At 45.9% G+C, this 23370-nt stretch overlaps 26 non-coding genes across 26 annotated transcripts; all 26 read left to right on the top strand.

Annotated features, from left to right (window-relative positions):
• Positions 1–18: 18 nt before the first annotated feature.
• On the top strand, positions 19–91 carry TRNAV-AAC (transfer RNA valine (anticodon AAC)). Its single transcript has one exon. It is a non-coding gene; the product is annotated as a tRNA-Val (tRNA).
• Positions 92–232: 141 nt separating this feature from the next.
• On the top strand, positions 233–305 carry TRNAV-UAC (transfer RNA valine (anticodon UAC)). Its single transcript has one exon. It is a non-coding gene; the product is annotated as a tRNA-Val (tRNA).
• A 311-nt stretch (positions 306–616) lies between these two features.
• Positions 617–689, top strand: TRNAV-AAC (transfer RNA valine (anticodon AAC)). The gene has a single exon. It is a non-coding gene; the product is annotated as a tRNA-Val (tRNA).
• A 141-nt stretch (positions 690–830) lies between these two features.
• TRNAV-CAC (transfer RNA valine (anticodon CAC)) lies at positions 831–903 on the top strand. Its single transcript has one exon. It is a non-coding gene; the product is annotated as a tRNA-Val (tRNA).
• A 678-nt stretch (positions 904–1581) lies between these two features.
• Positions 1582–1654, top strand: TRNAV-UAC (transfer RNA valine (anticodon UAC)). Its single transcript has one exon. It is a non-coding gene; the product is annotated as a tRNA-Val (tRNA).
• A 311-nt stretch (positions 1655–1965) lies between these two features.
• Positions 1966–2038, top strand: TRNAV-AAC (transfer RNA valine (anticodon AAC)). Its single transcript has one exon. It is a non-coding gene; the product is annotated as a tRNA-Val (tRNA).
• A 141-nt stretch (positions 2039–2179) lies between these two features.
• TRNAV-UAC (transfer RNA valine (anticodon UAC)) lies at positions 2180–2252 on the top strand. Its single transcript has one exon. It is a non-coding gene; the product is annotated as a tRNA-Val (tRNA).
• A 311-nt stretch (positions 2253–2563) lies between these two features.
• Positions 2564–2636, top strand: TRNAV-AAC (transfer RNA valine (anticodon AAC)). Its single transcript has one exon. It is a non-coding gene; the product is annotated as a tRNA-Val (tRNA).
• A 141-nt stretch (positions 2637–2777) lies between these two features.
• TRNAV-UAC (transfer RNA valine (anticodon UAC)) lies at positions 2778–2850 on the top strand. The gene has a single exon. It is a non-coding gene; the product is annotated as a tRNA-Val (tRNA).
• A 311-nt stretch (positions 2851–3161) lies between these two features.
• TRNAV-AAC (transfer RNA valine (anticodon AAC)) lies at positions 3162–3234 on the top strand. Its single transcript has one exon. It is a non-coding gene; the product is annotated as a tRNA-Val (tRNA).
• A 141-nt stretch (positions 3235–3375) lies between these two features.
• On the top strand, positions 3376–3448 carry TRNAV-CAC (transfer RNA valine (anticodon CAC)). Its single transcript has one exon. It is a non-coding gene; the product is annotated as a tRNA-Val (tRNA).
• A 678-nt stretch (positions 3449–4126) lies between these two features.
• On the top strand, positions 4127–4199 carry TRNAV-UAC (transfer RNA valine (anticodon UAC)). Its single transcript has one exon. It is a non-coding gene; the product is annotated as a tRNA-Val (tRNA).
• A 311-nt stretch (positions 4200–4510) lies between these two features.
• Positions 4511–4583, top strand: TRNAV-AAC (transfer RNA valine (anticodon AAC)). The gene has a single exon. It is a non-coding gene; the product is annotated as a tRNA-Val (tRNA).
• A 141-nt stretch (positions 4584–4724) lies between these two features.
• TRNAV-UAC (transfer RNA valine (anticodon UAC)) lies at positions 4725–4797 on the top strand. The gene has a single exon. It is a non-coding gene; the product is annotated as a tRNA-Val (tRNA).
• Positions 4798–5108: 311 nt separating this feature from the next.
• Positions 5109–5181, top strand: TRNAV-AAC (transfer RNA valine (anticodon AAC)). Its single transcript has one exon. It is a non-coding gene; the product is annotated as a tRNA-Val (tRNA).
• Positions 5182–5322: 141 nt separating this feature from the next.
• TRNAV-CAC (transfer RNA valine (anticodon CAC)) lies at positions 5323–5395 on the top strand. The gene has a single exon. It is a non-coding gene; the product is annotated as a tRNA-Val (tRNA).
• Positions 5396–6073: 678 nt separating this feature from the next.
• Positions 6074–6146, top strand: TRNAV-UAC (transfer RNA valine (anticodon UAC)). Its single transcript has one exon. It is a non-coding gene; the product is annotated as a tRNA-Val (tRNA).
• Positions 6147–18884: 12738 nt separating this feature from the next.
• TRNAA-AGC (transfer RNA alanine (anticodon AGC)) lies at positions 18885–18957 on the top strand. The gene has a single exon. It is a non-coding gene; the product is annotated as a tRNA-Ala (tRNA).
• A 141-nt stretch (positions 18958–19098) lies between these two features.
• Positions 19099–19171, top strand: TRNAV-UAC (transfer RNA valine (anticodon UAC)). Its single transcript has one exon. It is a non-coding gene; the product is annotated as a tRNA-Val (tRNA).
• A 311-nt stretch (positions 19172–19482) lies between these two features.
• TRNAV-AAC (transfer RNA valine (anticodon AAC)) lies at positions 19483–19555 on the top strand. The gene has a single exon. It is a non-coding gene; the product is annotated as a tRNA-Val (tRNA).
• A 141-nt stretch (positions 19556–19696) lies between these two features.
• On the top strand, positions 19697–19769 carry TRNAV-UAC (transfer RNA valine (anticodon UAC)). The gene has a single exon. It is a non-coding gene; the product is annotated as a tRNA-Val (tRNA).
• Positions 19770–20831: 1062 nt separating this feature from the next.
• On the top strand, positions 20832–20904 carry TRNAV-AAC (transfer RNA valine (anticodon AAC)). The gene has a single exon. It is a non-coding gene; the product is annotated as a tRNA-Val (tRNA).
• A 141-nt stretch (positions 20905–21045) lies between these two features.
• Positions 21046–21118, top strand: TRNAV-CAC (transfer RNA valine (anticodon CAC)). Its single transcript has one exon. It is a non-coding gene; the product is annotated as a tRNA-Val (tRNA).
• A 678-nt stretch (positions 21119–21796) lies between these two features.
• TRNAV-UAC (transfer RNA valine (anticodon UAC)) lies at positions 21797–21869 on the top strand. The gene has a single exon. It is a non-coding gene; the product is annotated as a tRNA-Val (tRNA).
• A 310-nt stretch (positions 21870–22179) lies between these two features.
• Positions 22180–22252, top strand: TRNAV-AAC (transfer RNA valine (anticodon AAC)). Its single transcript has one exon. It is a non-coding gene; the product is annotated as a tRNA-Val (tRNA).
• Positions 22253–22393: 141 nt separating this feature from the next.
• On the top strand, positions 22394–22466 carry TRNAV-CAC (transfer RNA valine (anticodon CAC)). Its single transcript has one exon. It is a non-coding gene; the product is annotated as a tRNA-Val (tRNA).
• Positions 22467–23370: the final 904 nt, after the last annotated feature.

The following is a 23370-nucleotide window of genomic DNA, read 5'->3' as shown; positions in this document are numbered from 1 at the left end:
CCCTTAGAAGTGTAGGTGGTTTCTGTAGTGTAGTGGTTATCACGTTCGCCTAACACGCGAAAGGTCCCGAGTTCGAAACTGGGCAGAAACATGGCTTTTTCTCTGGTCTTCTTTCCTTTTCACGCAGGCTCCACTTACGCATGCATGAGTCTTTACCTGTCTGGCTTAATCATATTCATGAAAAGCTCTACTTTTCCTCTTTCGGGGCTCCAGGACAAGCAAGAAGTGTCTGGTTTCTGTAGTGTAGTGGTTATCACGTTTGCTTTACACGCAAAAGGTCCCCAGCTCGAAACTGGGCAGAAACAGCGATGCTTTTTGTTCCATAAAGTGGTCTATTCCCCTCCTTTCTAAAGAAGATTTTTGGCCTCCAATGCTAGCTGCACCTTGACAAAACTCACATTAGTCTGCCTACTCCTCTTGATCCAGTTGTCTCTAAGCAAAAGAGCTGGAGTTAGTCCAAAGTAGCGTGTTAGCTTGATCAGGACAGATGTGGATCCTAGTTGTTGCGTGTGGTTAAAATGAGCTGCGTGTGGTTAAAATGAGCTGCACGTGGTTAAAACAAGCTTTGCTTGGGTAAAATGAGCCACTTGTGGGTACACCCTGAGAAGTGTAGGTGGTTTCTGTAGTGTAGTGGTTATCACGTTCGCCTAACACGCGAAAGGTCCCCAGTTCGAAACCGGGCAGAAACATGGCTTTTTCTCTGGTCTTCTTTCATTTTCACGCAGGCTCCACTTACGCATGCATGAGTCTTTACCTGTCTGGCGTAATCATATTCATGAAAAGCTCTACTTTTCCTCTTTCGGGGCTCCAGGACAAGCAAGAAGTGTCTGGTTTCTGTAGTGTAGTGGTTATCACGTCCGCCTCACACGCGAAAGGTCCCCGGTTCGAAACCGGGCAGAAACAGTGTCTACCTTTAACTTTTTGCCATCCAAAGCACTCCTCCTTCCCTTGCTCCATACGCTTGCAAGCTGGCCCTCAATGTGACTGGCCAGTGTCTTTTCTTCACTCACTTTCTCAGGCAACTGCTAATAGCCTCTTTCAGACTGCCTCTTAGCCATCCCTACATGCATATCCATCTAAGAGAGATCTAAAACTCAACTTGCAAAACACCAAGCTTTGTCTCTTTTCCTTCTCCCTAGATACTGCACTATCTAGAAGTAGAACTGTCCTACCACCTGCTTTGTAAGTTTATATTGCCTGGAATTTGCCTTTGACTCCAACCTCCCTTGTCTTCTTCCTATCCAGCCCTTCTCCAAGTACTGCCACTTTGGTTGCCGTCGCATCATCTGCAAAGTTCAGGCTTTCCCAGTAGTTAAGACTTATGATATTTTGCTGCATGCCATGGTTGTCTTTCCCCTCCCCACCTTTCTATTCCCGAATGCCTTTTTTTTTACTCAAGCATACTCTATTGACCTAAGCCCAACATTTTAGATGTTGTTACCTCTCATAGCTACTTTATTGCTCCCTTTCTCATGTGGAAGGTTCTTTTGAGTATTAGTTCCCAATATGCCAGTTGTCTATGTTCCTATGCGAGCACTGCTTTCTTCTTGGTAGCAAAATTGCAATCAGTTTCCACCAGAGGTTTCTGTAGTGTAGTGGTTATCACGTTTGCTTTACACGCAAAAGGTCCCCAGCTCGAAACTGGGCAGAAACAGCGATGCTTTTTGTTCCATAAAGTGGTCTATTCCCCTCCTTTCTAAAGAAGATTTTTGGCCTCCAATGCTAGCTGCACCTTGACAAAACTCACATTAGTCTGCCTACTCCTCTTGATCCAGTTGTCTCCAAGCAAAAGAGCTGGAGTTAGTCCAAAGTAGCGTGTTAGCTTGATCAGGACAGATGTGGATCCTAGTTGTTGCGTGTGGTTAAAATGAGCTGCGTGTGGTTAAAATGAGCTGCACGTGGTTAAAACAAGCTTTGCTTGGGTTAAATGAGCCGCTTGTGGGTACACCCTGAGAAGTGTAGGTGGTTTCTGTAGTGTAGTGGTTATCACGTTCGCCTAACACGCGAAAGGTCCCCAGTTCGAAACTGGGCAGAAACATGGCTTTTTCTCTGGTCTTCTTTCCTTTTCACGCAGGCTCCACTTACGCATGCATGAGTCTTTACCTGTCTGGCTTAATCATATTCATGAAAAGCTCTACTTTTCCTCTTTCGGGGCTCCAGGACAAGCAAGAAGTGTCTGGTTTCTGTAGTGTAGTGGTTATCACGTTTGCTTTACACGCAAAAGGTCCCCAGCTCGAAACTGGGCAGAAACAGCGATGCTTTTTGTTCCATAAAGTGGTCTATTCCCCTCCTTTCTAAAGAAGATTTTTGGCCTCCAATGCTAGCTGCACCTTGACAAAACTCACATTAGTCTGCCTACTCCTCTTGATCCAGTTGTCTCCAAGCAAAAGAGCTGGAGTTAGTCCAAAGTAGCGTGTTAGCTTGATCAGGACAGATGTGGATCCTAGTTGTTGCGTGTGGTTAAAATGAGCTGCAAGTGGTTAAAATGAGCTGCACGTGGTTAAAACAAGCTTTGCTTGGGTAAAATGAGCCGCTTGTGGGTACACCCTTAGAAGTGTAGGTGGTTTCTGTAGTGTAGTGGTTATCACGTTCGCCTAACACGCGAAAGGTCCCCAGTTTGAAACTGGGCAGAAACATGGCTTTTTCTCTGGTCTTCTTTCCTTTTCACGCAGGCTCCACTTACGCATGCATGAGTCTTTACCTGTCTGGCTTAATCATATTCATGAAAAGCTCTACTTTTCCTCTTTCGGGGCTCCAGGACAAGCAAGAAGTGTCTGGTTTCTGTAGTGTAGTGGTTATCACGTTTGCTTTACACGCAAAAGGTCCCCAGCTCGAAACTGGGCAGAAACAGCGATGCTTTTTGTTCCATAAAGTGGTCTATTCCCCTCCTTTCTAAAGAAGATTTTTGGCCTCCAATGCTAGCTGCACCTTGACAAAACTCACATTAGTCTGCCTACTCCTCTTGATCCAGTTGTCTCTAAGCAAAAGAGCTGGAGTTAGTCCAAAGTAGCGTGTTAGCTTGATCAGGACAGATGTGGATCCTAGTTGTTGCGTGTGGTTAAAATGAGCTGCGTGTGGTTAAAATGAGCTGCACGTGGTTAAAACAAGCTTTGCTTGGGTAAAATGAGCCACTTGTGGGTACACCCTGAGAAGTGTAGGTGGTTTCTGTAGTGTAGTGGTTATCACGTTCGCCTAACACGCGAAAGGTCCCCAGTTCGAAACCGGGCAGAAACATGGCTTTTTCTCTGGTCTTCTTTCCTTTTCACGCAGGCTCCACTTACGCATGCATGAGTCTTTACCTGTCTGGCTTAATCATATTCATGAAAAGCTCTACTTTTCCTCTTTCGGGGCTCCAGGACAAGCAAGAAGTGTCTGGTTTCTGTAGTGTAGTGGTTATCACGTTCGCCTCACACGCGAAAGGTCCCCGGTTCGAAACCGGGCAGAAACAGTGTCTACCTTTAACTTTTTGCCATCCAAAGCACTCCTCCTTCCCTTGCTCCATACACTTGCAAGCTGGCCCTCAATGTGACTGGCCAGTGTCTTTTCTTCACTCACTTTCTCAGGCAACTGCTAATAGCCTCTTTCAGACTGCCTCTTAGCCATCCCTACATGCATATCCATCTAAGAGAGATCTAAAACTCAACTTGCAAAACACCAAGCTTTGTCTCTTTTCCTTCTCCCTAGATACTGCACTATCTAGAAGTAGAACTGTCCTACCACCTGCTTTGTAAGTTTATATTGCCTGGAATTTGCCTTTGACTCCAACCTCCCTTGTCTTCTTCCTATCCAGCCCTTCTCCAAGTACTGCCACTTTGGTTGCCGTCGCATCATCTGCAAAGTTCAGGCTTTCCCAGTAGTTAAGACTTATGATATTTTGCTGCATGCCATGGTTGTCTTTCCCCTCCCCACCTTTCTATTCCCGAATGCCTTTTTTTTTACTCAAGCATACTCTATTGACCTAAGCCCAACATTTTAGATGTTGTTACCTCTCATAGCTACTTTATTGCTCCCTTTCTCATGTGGAAGGTTCTTTTGAGTATTAGTTCCCAATATGCCAGTTGTCTATGTTCCTATGCGAGCACTGCTTTCTTCTTGGTAGCAAAATTGCAATCAGTTTCCACCGGAGGTTTCTGTAGTGTAGTGGTTATCACGTTTGCTTTACACGCAAATGGTCCCCAGCTCGAAACTGGGCAGAAACAGCGATGCTTTTTGTTCCATAAAGTGGTCTATTCCCCTCCTTTCTAAAGAAGATTTTTGGCCTCCAATGCTAGCTGCACCTTGACAAAACTCACATTAGTCTGCCTACTCCTCTTGATCCAGTTGTCTCCAAGCAAAAGAGCTGGAGTTAGTCCAAAGTAGCGTGTTAGCTTGATCAGGACAGATGTGGATCCTAGTTGTTGCGTGTGGTTAAAATGAGCTGCGTGTGGTTAAAATGAGCTGCACGTGGTTAAAACAAGCTTTGCTTGGGTAAAATGAGCCACTTGTGGGTACACCCTGAGAAGTGTAGGTGGTTTCTGTAGTGTAGTGGTTATCACGTTCGCCTAACACGCGAAAGGTCCCCAGTTCGAAACTGGGCACAAACATGGCTTTTTCTCTGGTCTTCTTTCCTTTTCACGCAGGCTCCACTTACGCATGCATGAGTCTTTACCTGTCTGGCTTAATCATATTCATGAAAAGCTCTACTTTTCCTCTTTCGGGGCTCCAGGACAAGCAAGAAGTGTCTGGTTTCTGTAGTGTAGTGGTTATCACGTTTGCTTTACACGCAAAAGGTCCCCAGCTCGAAACTGGGCAGAAACAGCAATGCTTTTTGTTCCATAAAGTGGTCTATTCCCCTCCTTTCTAAAGAAGATTTTTGGCCTCCAATGCTAGCTGCACCTTGACAAAACTCACATTAGTCTGCCTACTCCTCTTGATCCAGTTGTCTCCAAGCAAAAGAGCTGGAGTTAGTCCAAAGTAGCGTGTTAGCTTGATCAGGACAGATGTGGATCCTAGTTGTTGCGTGTGGTTAAAATGAGCTGCGTGTGGTTAAAATGAGCTGCACGTGGTTAAAACAAGCTTTGCTTGGGTAAAATGAGCCACTTGTGGGTACACCCTGAGAAGTGTAGATGGTTTCTGTAGTGTAGTGGTTATCACGTTCGCCTAACACGTGAAAGGTCCCCAGTTCGAAACTGGGCAGAAACATGGCTTTTTCTCTGGTCTTCTTTCCTTTTCACGCAGGCTCCACTTACGCATGCATGAGTCTTTACCTGTCTGGCTTAATCATATTCATGAAAAGCTCTACTTTTCCTCTTTCGGGGCTCCAGGACAAGCAAAAAGTGTCTGGTTTCTGTAGTGTAGTGGTTATCACGTTTGCCTCACACGCGAAAGGTCCCCGGTTTGAAACCGGGCAGAAACAGTGTCTACCTTTAACTTTTTGCCATCCAAAGCACTCCTCCTTCCCTTGCTCCATACGCTTGCAAGCTGGCCCTCAATGTGACTGGCCAGTGTCTTTTCTTCACTCACTTTCTCAGGCAACTGCTAATAGCCTCTTTCAGACTGCCTTTTAGCCATCCCTACATGCATATCCATCTAAGAGAGATCTAAAACTCAACTTGCAAAACACCAAGCTTTGTCTCTTTTCCTTCTCCCTAGATACTGCACTATCTAGAAGTAGAACTGTCCTACCACCTGCTTTGTAAGTTTATATTGCCTGGAATTTGCCTTTGACTCCAACCTCCCTTGTCTTCTTCCTATCCAGCCCTTCTCCAAGTACTGCCACTTTGGTTGCCGTCGCATCATCTGCAAAGTTCAGGCTTTCCCAGTAGTTAAGACTTATGATATTTTGCTGCATGCCATGGTTGTCTTTCCCCTCCCCACCTTTCTATTCCCGAATGCCTTTTTTTTTACTCAAGCATACTCTATTGACCTAAGCCCAACATTTTAGATGTTGTTACCTCTCATAGCTACTTTATTGCTCCCTTTCTCATGTGGAAGGTTCTTTTGAGTATTAGTTCCCAATATGCCAGTTGTCTATGTTCCTATGCGAGCACTGCTTTCTTCTTGGTAGCAAAATTGCAATCAGTTTCCACCGGAGGTTTCTGTAGTGTAGTGGTTATCACATTTGCTTTACACGCAAAAGGTCCCCAGCTCGAAACTGGGCAGAAACAGCGATGCTTTTTGTTCCATAAAGTGGTCTATTCCCCTCCTTTCTTTTTTTTTCATTATACGTTTTTTATTGAAGAATAAATGAGATGTATAACAACATCATAAGGTGATATGCATATTGTCACTTACACATAACAAATAACAGAATCTGCATTAACATGAAACTGGAAATATTGATTGATCTAAGAGATATAGCAAACATCACTAACCTTCACATGACCCTGAGGGTGGCTAGGGAGTGCTATTGATATTACACTTAACTGACGGCTACAGTGGGCTAGAACGAGCCCCCGTCAGCAATGACGATAGTGTTTTTCCTCGATGAGGTAAGCGATTGATCCGTGGGAATAACCTATTTGTGGTGACTTATACGCTTATGGCGCATTGTAGTATTACCATCACATACCTAAGGCAGTTGCAGGTGTAGGGGTGTACGATGCTGCTCTTGATGATAAGACTAATCACCTGAAGGCTTAAGGGAGCAAGAAACAAGGAACAAAAAAGAAAGAAAAATAAAATAAAATAAAATAAAAACAAACCAGAAGGCAAACACTTCCTAATCTAGAATTATAGTCTCACAATTAGCTTGTCCTGGGTAATGTACTTCAAGGCTTTTTGTTATAGTAACGGGAGGAGAATTGTTTATATATGCAACCATGTTACTGGGAAATAGAACTCACTCCGTGGTTGGCCTATCCTAGCTCTTATTTTATTTTCCATAAGAATGTTCTTATGGGTAATCGCAATAATTTGAGATATGAGAAAGTGGTCTTGGGACTTCCAGTTTGAGAAAATTAAATGGTGAGCCGCGAAGATAATATGACAGACAACGGGTTTAAATTTGGGGGGTAGAGTCTCCACGCCTACAAGGAGTAGGGCTAGTTGGGGGGTTAGGGTAAAATTACACATCATGGTCCTCTGGATTAACTTCTCAATGCGTGTCCATAAGTCAGAGATGATAGGACAGTTCCACAACATATGTACATACGTTCCAATTTCTTTTTGGCACTTCCAACATAGAGGGGACATCTCCGCAGAGAAAGAGGCAATGCGTCTAGGAGTCATGTACCATCTATATAAGATTTTGCGGGATGTTTCCCAATGAGAATTGCACTTTGAAATTTTAACAATTGATTTATTTGCCGTTGCTAGATGCTTGCTGCTAATTTTACATTGAAGATCATAGGACCATATATTTGCGTAACGTAGTAGGGGAGAGATCGTATAGGATTGTAGAGCCTCATACCATACAGAGATGCCGCCCCTAAAATGACCTTTGAAATTCAACATTGTTAATATTTCGGGAAGTATGTTAGGGGGGAGTAATTTGTTGGATGAGATCAGGTGATGGACTCTATGAAATGTGAACAGCTGAGATTGGTGTAGGTCGAATTGCTGAACTAGAGTTTGGAACGATTTGAGACTGTTATTGGAGAATAGATCGGATAAATAAATAATCCCCGACCTAGACCATGTCGACATATTTAAGTTGGGGGAAAAATGTTCGAGGACTGCTATATTAGTTGGGAGGGGGATTGTTTTGATGTGGGAGGAAGAAGGATGTTTAATAAAGCTTTCCCATGATTTCAAGGCTGATTGAATAGATAGGAATGGTGATGTTGGGAGTTTAGCCCCTACAAGAATACTAGATAACAGAGTTCTGAGATTACATCCTAGTAAATTCTTTTCCAGTATAACCCAAGGCTTAGGAGAAGCAGGGTCCCACCATTGCCGGACCATGTCCAAGTTTGCGGCTCTGTAATAAAGTTCACAATTAGGGAGGCCCATTCCCCCTTGAGATCTGTGTAGCGTCATTATATGGTATGGAGTACGTACTTTCTTTCCACTCCATATAAAGTTGTTAATGCATTTCTTAATATCGTTAAACCAGGATTTGTTTATAGGTATATGTAATGTGCGAAATAGATATAAGATTTTAGGTAGCAGGAAAAGTTTGAAAGCAGCTATGCGCCCTGACCAGGATAGCCAAAACTTGGACATGGACAAGCATTCCTTTTTTAGTTCTGCAAGTAGGGGAACATAGTTGTGTTTGAATAGTTCTGAGGCGGCTCTGGAAAGATTAATACCTAGGTATGATACTGCCCCCTCTGCCCAGGCAAATTTGTATTTTTGTTTTAAAAGCTGACTGGTGTGTGGGGGGAGGTTTAGGTTTAATATTAGGGATTTGCTCTGGTTTAATTTATAGAGAGAGGCTTCGGAAAATGTTTGTAGTTCTTGCATAACTTGAGGTAGAGAAACCGTGGGATTAGTTAATATCAATGCAACATCATCGGCGAATAAGCTGATGGTATGTGTTGAGTTGTCGATGTTTATTCCGGAGATTAATTTATTAGAGCGTATTTTTTGGGCTATGGTTTCCATAATTAAAACAAAAATTATGGGGGACAGCGGGCATCCCTGTCTAGTTCCGTTTGTTATTTTAAATGTTTTGGAGATAAAACCTGCAGCATTAACCCGGGCAGAAGGGGCAGTATATAATGCCATGATGGCGGATAAGATTGTGCCAGATAAGCCAAATTTGATTAAAGTTGCGCGTAAAAATTGCCAGTGGACCCTGTCGAATGCCTTCTCCGCATCCAAAGTTAGGAGCAGAGAAGGCACCCGACATAGCTCCACATGTCACAGAACATCAATCATACGTCTCGTGGCGTCTGATGCCTGCCTGTTTTTTGTAAAACCCACTTGGTCTTGAGACAGTAGGTGGGGGGTAATTTCCATTAATCTTTTGGCTAATAGTTTAGCGTATAGTTTAGTATCAGAATTTAATAAGGATATTGGTCTGTAGTTGGTGGTGGCGGTTGGGTCTTTTCCTGGCTTGGGCAGTACTGTGATTATTGCCTCTAAAAACTCCGCTGGGATGTTTCCTGAGGAGGCAAATTTATTGAATACCTCTGACAGTAGTGCTGCAATGCTATCTGAAAAGGATATTAGAAATTCATTAGAAAACCCGTCTGGGCCTGGGGCTTTGTTTCTTTTGAGAGTTTTTATCGTAGTTATGACTTCTGCTTCTGTGAAGGGGGCGTTAAGTTTATCTAATTGTGGTGGGGATAAACTCGGGAGGTTAATTTCAGATAAGAAGGCATCTATTTTTTCAGAGTTGGGTTGGGGGGTCTGGGAGTCCGTATGTAAGTTGTATAAGCCGGCGTAGTAGTCGCAGAATAGGTCTGCTATTTGTTTGGGGTTCGAGACCGGCTCTTTAGTAAGAGGGTGGCATAACGAATGAATTTTGGATTTACTCTGTTTATACTTCAGTAGGTTAGCTAGATGCTTACCCGCTTTATTAGATTGGGAGTAGAAAGTTAGCCTCGCCTTCTGAAGCATATGTTCATAATTAGATTGAAGGTGTTTAGCAAGATTTTGTCTAATGGAGAAAAGCTCTCTTTCTAGAGTTATGGTGGGAGATTGTTTGTGGAGTTTCTCTGTGTTTTGTAGTTGGGAGAGCAACAGATTATATTGCTGTTGTCTCACCTTTTTAATGTAGGAGCCTTGGCGTATTAGTATACCTCGGGTGAATGCTTTAAGGGCTGACCATACAGATTCGATACCTACCTCAGGAGAGAGATTTAGCTGAATAAATTCTTGAATGTCATTTGAGAGTTTTGTTCTAAATGGGGCATCGGACAGAAGAGAACCATTTAGTCTCCATAAAAATGGTTTAGACCCCGATAGCTTGTCATCTAACACTATGTGGGTTGGAGCGTGGTCTGACCACAGTTTAGAGCCGATAGAGGTGTCCATTACTTTCTGCAAGATGATTTTATCTGCTAAGAAGAAATCAATTCTTGAGTATGTTTTGTGTACCCCAGAGAAAAACGTATAGTCACGGTCTGTGGGATGTTGTATCCTCCATGGATCATATAAATTAAACCAGGACATTTGTTTGTCAATAAAGGTAGTTCTGTGGGGAGACTTTGAAGAGGAGTCTAGTGAAGATAAACATGCATTAAAGTCACCTCCTAAGAGGAGATGGCCTATCTGGATTTGTTTAACTTTTGCACAAAGTTTTTGGATAAACGGGCGTTGCCCTGAGTTTGGGCCATATACGGCTACCAGGGTCAGGGGTTCTTCATTTATTTTACCAATAAAGATAATAAATCTACCATTGGGGTCTAAATCCACAAGAGAGGTTTCTACTTTAAGATCCCTGTGGAAGGCCATCAGGACGCCTCTTTTCTTTTTTGAGAAGGTGCTGTGAAATATCAGGGGAAATAAGGGATTAGCGCATAGATGCGTATCTCTTTCTAGAAGATGAGTTTCCTGGGCAAAAATTATTTGGGAGTCCTGCGTCTTGACCTCCTTCCACAGTAGATGTCTTTTGTAGGGAGAGTTTAATCCCCTAACATTTAAAGAGGAGATTTTTATAGGCATGGTGCAATACTAAAATCGATATACAATAACATATACATCTTGATAGATACATATTCGTAACTGGCTAGGACAGGACCAGCCCAAGTGGTCATGGTAAGGTTGCCTGTGAGGAAACGCGGAAAAGCCGCCGTCTCTCGAGGTGAGGCGGCTGTTTCCGCGTCCAGCATGGCGTCACAACGCGGAAAAAACGCCGCGTGCCGCATGGGCAGTGCGGCGGAATCCGCATTGGTAACGGCGGAATCCGCATCAGAGGCGGCCCCCGCACTAGATACATTGCATGACAGTACTGGTGTGGCTGGGACTGATAGTCCACCAGGATTCAGACTTACACGCGCGAGAGCACAGAGGCAGAGTTTAAATAGCAGTTAGAAGGGTGTCGGCTGACCAGCTGGGTCAGCTGACAAATTCCACTGCTCTCATTGGACCAGCAATTAGGGAGGTCCTGGAAAGGTCCTAGAGTATATATACTGCTGGTTGTTCACTTGCTCTTTGTCTGGCGTGCGATCACATATGTGGGAGCACTCAGACCTGTAGTCAGATCCTTAAGTGTGCCGGGACCAGCTGGAGCTGTAATCCTACACTTAGCTAGATTCTGTTGATAGCTAAAGTACTAGTTTGATTGTGATTATATGTTATGACTTTTGCCTGCTTTGACTATCCTCCTGAACTCTGATCTTGTACCTCGATATTTCTGATACTCTGTTGCCGAACCCCGGCTTGTTCCTTGACTCTGTTTCTGCCTCCTGATTTTGTACCCCGATATATCTGATACCTCGTTGCTGAACCCTGCCTGTACTTTGACTCCGCCTTTGCCTCCTGATCTTGTACTTTATCTGTCCGTGTGTGTACGACCTGGCTTGTCCGACCTCGAGAACCGACCTTACCGTTAGAGGCGGTTCCTCGCTCTGTTAGCGATCCTTCCTCCTGAGGGTCACTTTCAGATATACCTTCCTACTGTCAGTCTGACTCCTCCCGTCTTGGAGAGCTCAGGTCTGCGGAAGGAATCTGTGCAGTACTCCTTGCTGCATTGAGGCCTTGTCCTCTAAGTGATACTGTTACACCAAACACTACACTCTACTCAGGTGAACAGAGGTTAGTTTGTATATCGGATTATCGGTGAGACTGCAGATCACTTATAATCTGGTATATATCTGTATTTCCGGTGATACTGCAGATCACCGGTAATCAGATACTCTCTGCGCCCACCGATCGTTACAGAACGCCAGACCAAAATACAAAATGGACGCAAACACTGATTGTCTGGGTGTACTTGCCGCTTCGGTGGACAACATCAATCAAGTACTGGGCACTCACATAACTCTTATTGATGCCCTATCAGGGTCTGTACAAACCCTCCAGACATCAGTGGATCATGTGCGATCCTCTCCTAGCTCTGACATACGTATGCCTGTACCTGAAAGCTTTTCCGGCCACAGATCTGACTTCCGGAATTTTAGGAGTAGGGTGTTGTCCTATTTTGAGTTGAGACCCCAATCTTCGGGTACTGAGACCCAGAGGGTCACGTTTATTAAAACTTTGTTGTTCGGCGACTCCCAGTCTTGGGCGTATAGCCTGCCCGCCGGAGACAAAGCTCTTACCTCTGTAGAGGAATTTTTTAAAGCTATGACGGTAATTTACGACGATCCGGACCTTGCCTCGACTTCTGAGCGGAAGCTCAAGCTTTTGCGTCAAGGCGAAGGTCCGGTCGAAGATTACGCGGCCGAGTTTAGGAGGTGGTCAGTTACGGCCAGGTGGGAGACCTATGCCCTATTAGATCATTTCTTGTCAGGGCTGTCCGATAAAGTCTCTGATTTGATGTTAAGCCAGCCCGAGCCCAGAACAGTCGATGAGGCCATCTCAGCGGCCATCCGAATCGACCGCAGGCTGCGCTACCAAAAACAGACCAGGGGTAGTTCCCGTCTCAGAGGGGTATCTTACACCACGGTCCCAGTGACTCCACCTACTACTATTTCACCTTCTCCTGTCGTGCCTCCTTCCGAGCCGATGCAGATTGCTCGGTCAAAATTAACCCAGGTAGAGCGAAGACGGAGAATGACCGAACAGCTGTGTTTGTACTGCGGTGAAGGGGGGCATATAGTACAGAACTGCCCCAATAAGCCGGGAAAACGCTGCCGCTTAGGAGTGGTGGGGGGTAACACCCTGGGCGTCCGACTTTTACCCCTAGAAGAAAAACGATTGCTTCTTCCCTGTACCGTTACATGGGAAGATAAGACTGAGGTCACGGAAGCCTTTATCGATTCAGGCTCCGCGGCAAATTTTATGGATTCGGAGTTTGCTAAGAGATTGTGTATTCCGCTCACACCAGTACAACCACCCATCCAGGTTACGGCAGTGGATGACTCTCCTCTGCAAGGGAATCACCCACTGTCTCAGACACCAGAGGTGGGGGTCACCATAGGGGTACTGCACTGGGAAAAGTTACAGTTCTTTGTGTTGCATATGACAACCTCCACCATTATACTCGGCATGCCATGGTTGCACCTTCATTCTCCACACATTGATTGGGCCACCGGCCAACTAATTTCTTGGTCAGCACACTGCTTTCAGCGATGTTTAGGGAAGGTGACATTGGGCCAAACCAGGGTTCATGTTCAGGGGGTACCTGAGCAATATGTGGAATATTCTGATGTATTCTGTCCCAAGGCTGCAGACAAGTTACCCCCACATCGCTCTTTCGATTGCCCCATTGATATACGTTCAGGTTGTATGCCCCCTCGGGGTCATTTGTACAATTTATCTGGGCCAGAGAAATTGGCTATGAAGGAATATATCCGTGACAATTTAGCCAAAGGCTTCATCCGGCCGTCCCGATCGCCTGCTGGAGCAGGTTTCTTTTTCGTTAAAAAGAAAGACGGGGGCCTGCGGCCCTGTATTGATTACCGGGGACTAAATAAGATCACGGTAAAGAATCGCTATCCGTTACCCCTGATAGACGATTTATTTACGCAGGTCACCGATGCTAAGATCTTCTCAAAGCTGGATTTACGGGGCGCGTACAACCTGGTGCGCATTAGAAAGGGCGATGAGTGGAAAACGGCCTTTAACACGCCAGACGGGCATTACGAGTATCTGGTGATGCCCTTTGGGTTATGTAATGCCCCGGCCGTTTTCCAGGAACTCATCAACGAGGTCTTCAGAGAGGTGTTGGGGAGATTTGTGCTGGTCTATCTAGACGATATACTTGTTTTCTCCAACAACCTCTCTGAGCACAGAATACATGTGAAATTTGTACTCAACAAATTAAGACAAAACTCACTTTATGCTAAGATTGAGAAGTGTATTTTTGAAGTCACATCTGTCGCCTTTCTAGGGTACATAATTTCCACCACGGGCCTGTCTATGGACCCCGCCAAAGTCTCCGCTGTTTTGGAATGGCCTCAGCCGGTTGGGTTGAAGTCTTTACAGCGGTTTTTAGGCTTTGCGAATTATTATAGAAGGTTCATAAAGGGGTATTCCACGGTTATCGCACCCCTCACCTGTCTTACGAAAAAAGGGGCAGATACCACCCACTGGTCTCCTGATGCATTAAGTGCTTTCTCCACTTTAAAAGATTTGTTTTGTTCCGCACCCATCCTGAGACATGTAGACACCTCTTATCCTTTTATTGTTGAGGTAGACGCCTCGGAGGTTGGGGTAGGGGCTGTGCTGTCTCAGCGGTCAGGCTTGCAGGGAAGGCTACACCCTTGTGCGTATTTCTCTCGTAGGTTCTCTCCGGCAGAGAGAAACTATGATATAGGCAACAGAGAGCTCTTAGCCATTAAACTTGCCTTTGAGGAGTGGCGTCACTGGCTGGAAGGAGCAGAACATACAATTACTGTATACACGGATCACAAGAATCTAAAATACATCGAGGGGGCTAAGAGATTAAGTCCCCGTCAGGCTCGATGGTCTTTGTTTTTTTCGAGGTTCAGGTTCATAATTACGTATACCCCGGGTAGCAAGAACATTAAGGCAGATGCCTTGTCCAGATGCTTTGAGTTGGAGACAGCACAGCCTTCTGCCCCAGAGACCATTGTCCCACAAAATTTGGTGCTGGCCGTAACAGAGACTTGGGAAGACTGGACAGAGACCTTGAGTCCTTTTCAGCAGGATGTCCCTGAGGGGAAGCCTGAGGGGGTTTTATTTGTGCCTCTGCCATTCCGTCTCCGGGTGCTACAGATATTCCATTCACACAAGAATGCGGGACATCCTGGGGCATCTAGAACGCAGGATCTTGTGGCCAGGTGCGCTTGGTGGCCGTCTCTGGCAGCCGACTGCAAAGAATTTGTTAAGGATTGTGCGGTATGTGCTAAAAGCAAAACCTCCCGGCTGGCACCTGTAGGGAGGTTGCAGCCTTTACCCACCCCGAATGAACCATGGACCCACTTGTCCATGGATTTTGTGGGTGAGCTTCCCAGATCAGAGGGCATGTCGGTCATTTGGGTGGTAGTCGACCGCTTCAGCAAGATGGCCCATTTTGTGCCCTTGAAAGGACTCCCCTCGGCCCAGGAATTGGCCGACTTGTTTATCAAACACGTGTTCCGGTTACACGGCATTCCGGAAAACATAGTGTCCGATCGGGGAGTCCAATTCGTATCTAAATTCTGGAGGGCATTCTGTCATCAAATGGGCATGAAGCTGTCGTTTTCATCGGGCTACCACCCACAGACCAACGGTCAGACGGAGAGGGTCAACCAGTCGTTAGAGCAGTTTTTGAGATGCTACGTTGCAGAGGCGCAGAATGACTGGGTCAAATTTCTGCCCTTTGCAGAATTTGCACAAAACAATTTGAAAAGTTCTTCCACTGGATTTTCTCCGTTCCAGGTTGTGTCTGGAAGATTGCCCAAATTTTCACCGTTACCAGTGGCCTCCACTCCGTTTCCAGCTCTGGAGGCTTGGCAAAGGTCTTTTAAAGACATTTGGCGGACGGTGAGAGACAGTTTGGAAAAGGCGTTTCTGAGTCAGAAGGGTCAAGCTGACAAGAAACGGTCTTTGGAGTGGAGATTCCAACCAGGAGACTTGGTTTGGGTATCCACACGTCACTTGGCCCTGAAACAGCCCTCAGACAAGTTGGGTCCCAGGTTTGTCGGGCCTTTCCCGATAGCCAGAAGGATCAACAACGTCACTTACGCTGTTGATCTTCCCGCTAGCATGCGTGGGGTAAGGTCCTTCCACGTATCCCTGCTTAAGCCAGCAGTCCATGTGGGTCCCACTCCTCCTCCTCCTGTGTTGGTGGATGACCAACCTGAGTACGAGGTAGAAAAGATTTTAGATTCACGCGTTGTACAAAACTCGGTACAATATCTCGTACATTGGAAAGGGTACGGCATTGAGGAGAGACAATGGGTACCGGGGAGTCGCATGCATGCGGACGAATTAAGGAGGGAATTTCACGCCTTACATCCCGAGAAACCTGGTAGGAGTTGTCCGGAGTCCACTCCTCGGGAGGGGGGTACTGTGAGGAAACGCGGAAAAGCCGCCGTCTCTCGAGGTGAGGCGGCTGTTTCCGCGTCCAGCATGGCGTCACAACGCGGAAAAAACGCCGCGTGCCGCATGGGCAGTGCGGCGGAATCCGCATTGGTAACGGCGGAATCCGCATCAGAGGCGGCCCCCGCACTAGATACATTGCATGACAGTACTGGTGTGGCTGGGACTGATAGTCCACCAGGATTCAGACTTACACGCGCGCGAGCACAGAGGCAGAGTTTAAATAGCAGTTAGAAGGGTGTCGGCTGACCAGCTGGGTCAGCTGACAAATTCCACTGCTCTCATTGGACCAGCAATTAGGGAGGTCCTGGAAAGGTCCTAGAGTATATATACTGCTGGTTGTTCACTTGCTCTTTGTCTGGCGTGCGATCACATATGTGGGAGCACTCAGACCTGTAGTCAGATCCTTAAGTGTGCCGGGACCAGCTGGAGCTGTAATCCTACACTTAGCTAGATTCTGTTGATAGCTAAAGTACTAGTTTGATTGTGATTATATGTTATGACTTTTGCCTGCTTTGACTATCCTCCTGAACTCTGATCTTGTACCTCGATATTTCTGATACTCTGTTGCCGAACCCTGGCTCGTTCCTTGACTCTGTTTCTGCCTCCTGATTTTGTACCCCGATATATCTGATACCTCGTTGCTGAACCCTGCCTGTACTTTGACTCCGCCTTTGCCTCCTGATCTTGTACTTTATCTGTCCGTGTGTGTACGACCTGGCTTGTCCGACCTCGAGAACCGACCTTACCGTTAGAGGCGGTTCCTCGCTCTGTTAGCGATCCTTCCTCCTGAGGGTCACTTTCAGATATACCTTCCTACTGTCAGTCTGACTCCTCCCGTCTTGGAGAGCTCAGGTCTGCGGAAGGAATCTGTGCAGTACTCCTTGCTGCATTGAGGCCTTGTCCTCTAAGTGTTACTGTTACACCAAACACTACACTCTACTCAGGTGAACAGAGGTTAGTTTGTATATCGGATTATCGGTGAGACTGCAGATCACTTATAATCTGGTATATATCTGTATTTCCGGTGATACTGCAGATCACCGGTAATCAGATACTCTCTGCGCCCACCGATCGTTACATTGCCTAAATCTGATGGAGAAGTACAAATAATCCGAATAACATTAGTAACTATTAACCTTAATAAGCATAATCGATAAACACTGAGACTGAACACATAAAAAGAACATGAAGAGTGAGACATAGTTCAGTAATCTCACTGTATAGCAGGGCACAAGAACCTGTGTGAGTCACAGAAAATGGCCTCGCTGGAGCAGGGATGAAGAGATCATATCTGCGCGTGGCCCTTCAACGATTGTTTTGTTGACGCCATGCAGGAGACAGCTTAGATGCAGAGCCTGCTGGCCGTGGAGGAACAGGGTTATCAGGTATTTGTATCTGTAGCTGTTTGAGAAGCTTCAAGCCGTTTTCTGGGTTAGAGATCACATATTGCTTACTATGAAAAGTGAAGATCAATTTAGTGGGAAAACCCCACTTATATGGGACTTGTGCAGCCCGGAGTGCTCTGGTGTGTGGTTGCAATTCACGCCTCCGGCTTAACGTGGGGGCAGACAAGTCAGAGTAAAGTTGAATATGAGAGTAAGGGTCCGGCAGCGAGCCTGATTTCCGTATATATGTCATTAGATCGTCCTTGATGTTGTAAAAGAGAAACCTTGCTAGGACATCCCTTGGTACCGAGTCAGGAAGGTGGGATGGTTTGGGGATGCGGTGGGCCCGATCTATTGTAAGTTCTAAGTCCGCAGAGTTAGGCAGGACCACTTTTGCTATCGATTGTAAGTATTTTTTAAGATCTGCTGTAGGTATCTGTTCTGATATTCCCCTGAATTTAAGGTTGTTGCGACGACTTCTGTCCTCCAAATCAGCCGCTTTTAATTTCAACCATGAAATGTCCTCTGATTGGGCCTGAGAAGTATCTACCATAACATTATGCTCTCTAGTGAGCTCACTGAGTTTATCTTCTGCATAGCTTACCCTGTCTCCGATAGATGCTATATCTGTACGTAATTCCGCATTGATGGAGGCAAAGTCAGCCATAAGGGATGATCGGAATGAGATCAGGATCTCTTTTATAAAAAATTGTGTAGCAGTAGTTTCTGAGGCTGGGAAGGCCTCAAATGCTGGTAGGGTACCCCCCTGGTTATGCGGTGGCTGATCCCCTTGCCTTACCGCTTCGGAGGAGTCTCGTCTTGGTCTCGACTTGGCTGGGCTGTCCGACGGGGAGAGTTGTTGGAGCTGCGTGTTATCCTCCTCTGTGTCTTCTGCGTGACCCGTATCCGTGCTGCTGACTCGCGGAGGGATGGGCTGGGCGGCCGCACCGGCGCCATCTTGGGCCTGTTTGTTGTCTTTGGGAGAGCGGGCGGAGAAGAAATCCGTGACCTTTCTTGGTTGCGGAGATCCTCTCTTCCTCCTCCTTGTAGTGTCCAGCTCCTGTGGCATCTCCTCCTCCATTGTCTTCGGAATTTCTGGACACTAGCGCTTGCTTTGGGCCGATACACTGCTCTTACAGCGGGAGCTCAGCTAGGCTGCGTCTTTCCTCTCCAGCGCGCAAGCCACGCCCCCCTATTCCCCTCCTTTCTAAAGAAGATTTTTGGCCTCCAATGCTAGCTGCACCTTGACAAAACTCACATTAGTCTGCCTACTCCTCTTGATCCAGTTGTCTCCAAGCAAAAGAGCTGGAGTTAGTCCAAAGTAGCGTGTTAGCTTGATCAGGACAGATGTGGATCCTAGTTGTTGCGTGTGGTTAAAATGAGCTGCGTGTGGTTAAAATGAGCTGCACGTGGTTAAAACAAGCTTTGCTTGGGTAAAATGAGCCGCTTGTGGGTACACCCTGAGAAGTGTAGGTGGTTTCTGTAGTGTAGTGGTTATCACGTTCGCCTAGCACGCGAAAGGTCCCCAGTTCGAAACTGGGCAGAAACATGGCTTTTTCTCTGGTCTTCTTTCCTTTTCACGCAGGCTCCACTTACGCATGCATGAGTCTTTACCTGTCTGGCTTAATCATATTCATGAAAAGCTCTACTTTTCCTCTTTCGGGGCTCCAGGACAAGCAAGAAGTGTCTGGTTTCTGTAGTGTAGTGGTTATCACGTTTGCTTTACACGCAAAAGGTCCCCAGCTCGAAACTGGGCAGAAACAGCGATGCTTTTTGTTCCATAAAGTGGTCTATTCCCCTCCTTTCTAACGAAGATTTTTGGCCTCCAATGCTAGCTGCACCTTGACAAAACTCACATTAGTCTGCCTACTCCTCTTGATCCAGTTGTCTCCAAGCAAAAGAGCTGGAGTTAGTCCAAAGTAGCGTGTTAGCTTGATCAGGACAGATGTGGATCCTAGTTGTTGCGTGTGGTTAAAATGAGCTGCGTGTGGTTAAAATGAGCTGCACGTGGTTAAAACAAGCTTTGCTTGGGTAAAATGAGCCACTTGTGGGTACACCCTGAGAAGTGTAGGTGGTTTCTGTAGTGTAGTGGTTATCACGTTCGCCTAACACGCGAAAGGTCCCCAGTTCGAAACTGGGAAGAAACATGGCTTTTTCTCTGGTCTTCTTTCCTTTTCACGCAGGCTCCACTTACGCATGCATGAGTCTTTACCTGTCTGGCTTAATCATATTCATGAAAAGCTCTACTTTTCCTCTTTCGGGGCTCCAGGAAAAGCAAGAAGTGTCTGGTTTCTGTAGTGTAGTGGTTATCACGTTCGCCTTACACGCGAAAGGTCCCCGGTTTGAAACCGGGCAGAAACAGTGTCTACCTTTAACTTTTTGCCATCCAAAGCACTCCTCCTTCCCTTGCTCCATACGCTTGCAAGCTGGCCCTCAATGTGACTGGCCAGTGTCTTTTCTTCACTCACTTTCTCAGGCAACTGCTAATAGCCTCTTTCAGACTGCCTCTCAGCCATCCCTACATGCACATCCATCTAAGAGAGATCGAAAACTCAACTTGCAAAACACCAAGCTTTGTCTCTTTTCCTTCTCCCTAGATACTGCACTATCTAGAAGTAGAACTGTCCTACCACCTGCTTTGTAAGTTTATATTGCCTGGAATTTGCCTTTGACTCCAACCTCCCTTGTCTTCTTCCTATCCAGCCCTTCTCCAAGTACTGCCACTTTGGTTGCCGTCGCATCATCTGCAAAGTTCAGGCTTTCCCAGTAGTTAAGACTTATGATATTTTGCTGCATGCCATGGTTGTCTTTCCCCTCCCCACCTTTTTATTCCCGAATGCCTTTTTTTTTACTCAAGCATACTCTATTGACCTAAGCCCAACATTTTAGATGTTGTTACCTCTCATAGCTACTTTATTGCTCCCTTTCTCATGTGGAAGGTTCTTTTGAGTATTAGTTCCCAATATGCCAGTTGTCTGTGTTCCTATGCGAGCACTGCTTTCTTCTTGGTAGCAAAATTGCAATCAGTTTCCACCGGAGGTTTCTGTAGTGAAGTGGTTATCAGGTTTGCTTTACACGCAAAAGGTCCCCAGCTCGAAACTGGGCAGAAACAGCGATGCTTTTTGTTCCATAAAGTGGTCTATTCCCCTCCTTTCTAAAGAAGATTTTTGGCCTCCAATGCTAGCTGCACCTTGACAAAACTCACATTAGTCTGCCTACTCCTCTTGATCCAGTTGTCTCCAAGCAAAAGAGCTGGAGTTAGTCCAAAGTAGCGTGTTAGCTTGATCAGGACAGATGTGGATCCTAGTTGTTGCGTGTGGTTAAAATGAGCTGCGTGTGGTTAAAATGAGCTGCACGTGGTTAAAACAAGCTTTGCTTGGGTAAAATGAGCCACTTGTGGGTACACCCTGAGAAGTGTAGGTGGTTTCTGTAGTGTAGTGGTTATCACGTTCGCCTAACACGCGAAAGGTCCCCAGTTCGAAACTGGGCAGAAACATGGCTTTTTCTCTGGTCTTCTTTCCTTTTCATGCAGGCTCCACTTACGCATGCATGAGTCTTTACCTGTCTGGCTTAATCATATTCATGAAAAGCTCTACTTTTCCTCTTTCGGGGCTCCAGGACAAGCAAGAAGTGTCTGGTTTCTGTAGTGTAGTGGTTATCACGTTCGCCTCACACGCGAAAGGTCCCCGGTTCGAAACCGGGCAGAAACAGTGTTTCCCTTCAACTTTTTGCCATCCAAAGCACTCCTCCTTCCCTTGCTCCATACGCTTGCAAGCTGGCCCTCAATGTGACTGGCCAGTGTCTTTTCTTCACTCACTTTCTCAGGCAACTGCTAATAGCCTCTTTCAGACTGCCTCTCAGCCATCCCTACATGCATATCCATCTAAGAGAGATCGAAAACTCAACTTGCAAAACACCAAGCTTTGTCTCTTTTCCTTCTCCCTAGATACTGCACTATCTAGAAGTAGAACTGTCCTACCACCTGCTTTGTAAGTTTATATTGCCTGGAATTTGCCTTTGACTCCAACCTCCCTTGTCTTCTTCCTATCCAGCCCTTCTCCAAGTACTGCCACTTTGGTTGCCGTCGCATCATCTGAAAAGTTCAGGCTTTCCCAGTAGTTAAGACTTATGATATTTTGCTGCATGCCATGGTTGTCTTTCCCCTCCCCACCTTTCTATTCCCGAATGCCTTTTTTTTTACTCAAGCATACTCTATTAACCTAAGCCCAACATTTTAGATGTTGTTACCTCTCATAGCTAATTTATTGCTCCCTTTCTCATGTGGAAGGTTCTTTTGAGTATTAGTTCCCAATATGCCAGTTGTCTATGTTCCTATGCGAGCACTGCTTTCTTCTTGGTAGCAAAATTGCAATCAGTTTCCACCGGAGGTTTCTGTAGTGTAGTGGTTATCACGTTTGCTTTACACGCAAAAGGTCCCCAGCTTGAAACTGGGCAGAAACAGCGATGCTTTTTGTTCCATAAAGTGGTCTATTCCCTCCTTTCTAAAGAAGATTTTTGGCCTCCAATGCTAGCTGCACCTTGACAAAACTCACATTAGTCTGCCTACTCCTCTTGATTCAGTTGTCTCCAAGCAAAAGAGCTGGAGTTAGTCCAAAGTAGCGTGTTAGCTTGATCAGGACAGATGTGGATCCTAGTTGTTGCGTGTGGTTAAAATGAGCTGTGTGTGGTTAAAATGAGCTGCACGTGGTTAAAACAAGCTTTGCTTGGGTAAAATGAGCCGCTTGTGGGTACACCATGAGAAGTGTAGGTGGTTTCTGTATTGTAGTGGTTATCACGTTCGCCTAACATGCGAAAGGTCCCCAGTTCGAAACTGGGCAGAAACATGGCTTTTTCTCTGGTCTTCTTTCCTTTGCACGCAGGCTCCACTTACGCATGCATGAGTCTTTACCTGTCTGGCTTAATCATATTCATGAAAAGCTCTACTTTTCCTCTTTCGGGGCTCCAGGACAAGCAAGAAGTGTCTGGTTTCTGTAGTGTAGTGGTTATCACATTTGCCTCACACGTGAAAGGTCCCCGGTTCGAAACCGGGCAGAAACAGTGTCTACCTTTAACTTTTGCCATCCAAAGCACTCCTCCTTCCCTTGCTCCATACGCTTGCAAGCTGGCCCTCAATGAGACTGGCCAGTGTCTTATACATCAGGGATGTAAGTGGCAGTTCCTGTCTGAGTCAGGACTGGGTCAGACTATAGTGTGACCCTCACTGATAAGAAATTACAACTATAAAATACTTTCCTTGCAGAAAATAGCTTCTGAGAGAAGGAAAGAGATAAAAAGAGCAATAGTTCATAGATTTTAGCACTGGCATACTTCAACGAAAAAGCAATAAAACAGTAAAAACTTAAAAAATAGCATAAATATAAAATAAAACTAAGGAATATTTTTAAAAAGTCATTTTGAGGAGAAGGAGGATAGATACAATTATTTATAAGGCGTGCGCTGACACAGCAGAAATTCTCCACAAGCATATGAAGGGGGCAAGCACCAGTAGAGGGAAATTCTCACTGGCAGGTGGAGCTGTGGAGCGCAGAGGAGCAAGGTCTCCGCACTGCCACAGAAGCCAGATGAGTAGTGTAACGATCGGTGTTAGCACACAGAGAGAATCTGATTATTGGCGATCTGTAGTATCCCCAATAATACAGATATATGACTAACCTCTGGACACCTCTATAGTGTGAGTGTTTGGTGCAACAGTAATGAGTTTGAGTGGGACCACCCGAGGAGCAGGTGGTCCTTGGCAGTTTGTGAATTGCCTACCTTTGGGAAGTACAAAGTCCTCCAGCAGCCTGATACATCCAAAGGGGTGGAGCCACAGGCTGGATAGTAGGAAGGACCTGTGGCTGAGTGACACCTGAAAGGTGAGTGTCACAAGCAGGTCTGGAGACTAATCTCTTAATGAGAAGAGATAGCTCTCAAGGTCGGGCAAGCCAGGTCGGCAATACCC

Source organism: Hyperolius riggenbachi, chromosome 4 (genome assembly GCF_040937935.1).
Source record: "Hyperolius riggenbachi isolate aHypRig1 chromosome 4, aHypRig1.pri, whole genome shotgun sequence".
NCBI lineage: Eukaryota > Metazoa > Chordata > Amphibia > Anura > Hyperoliidae > Hyperolius > Hyperolius riggenbachi.
The sequence above is the reverse complement of the archived record's forward strand: the minus strand, read 5'-3'. Positions and strand labels throughout refer to the sequence as shown.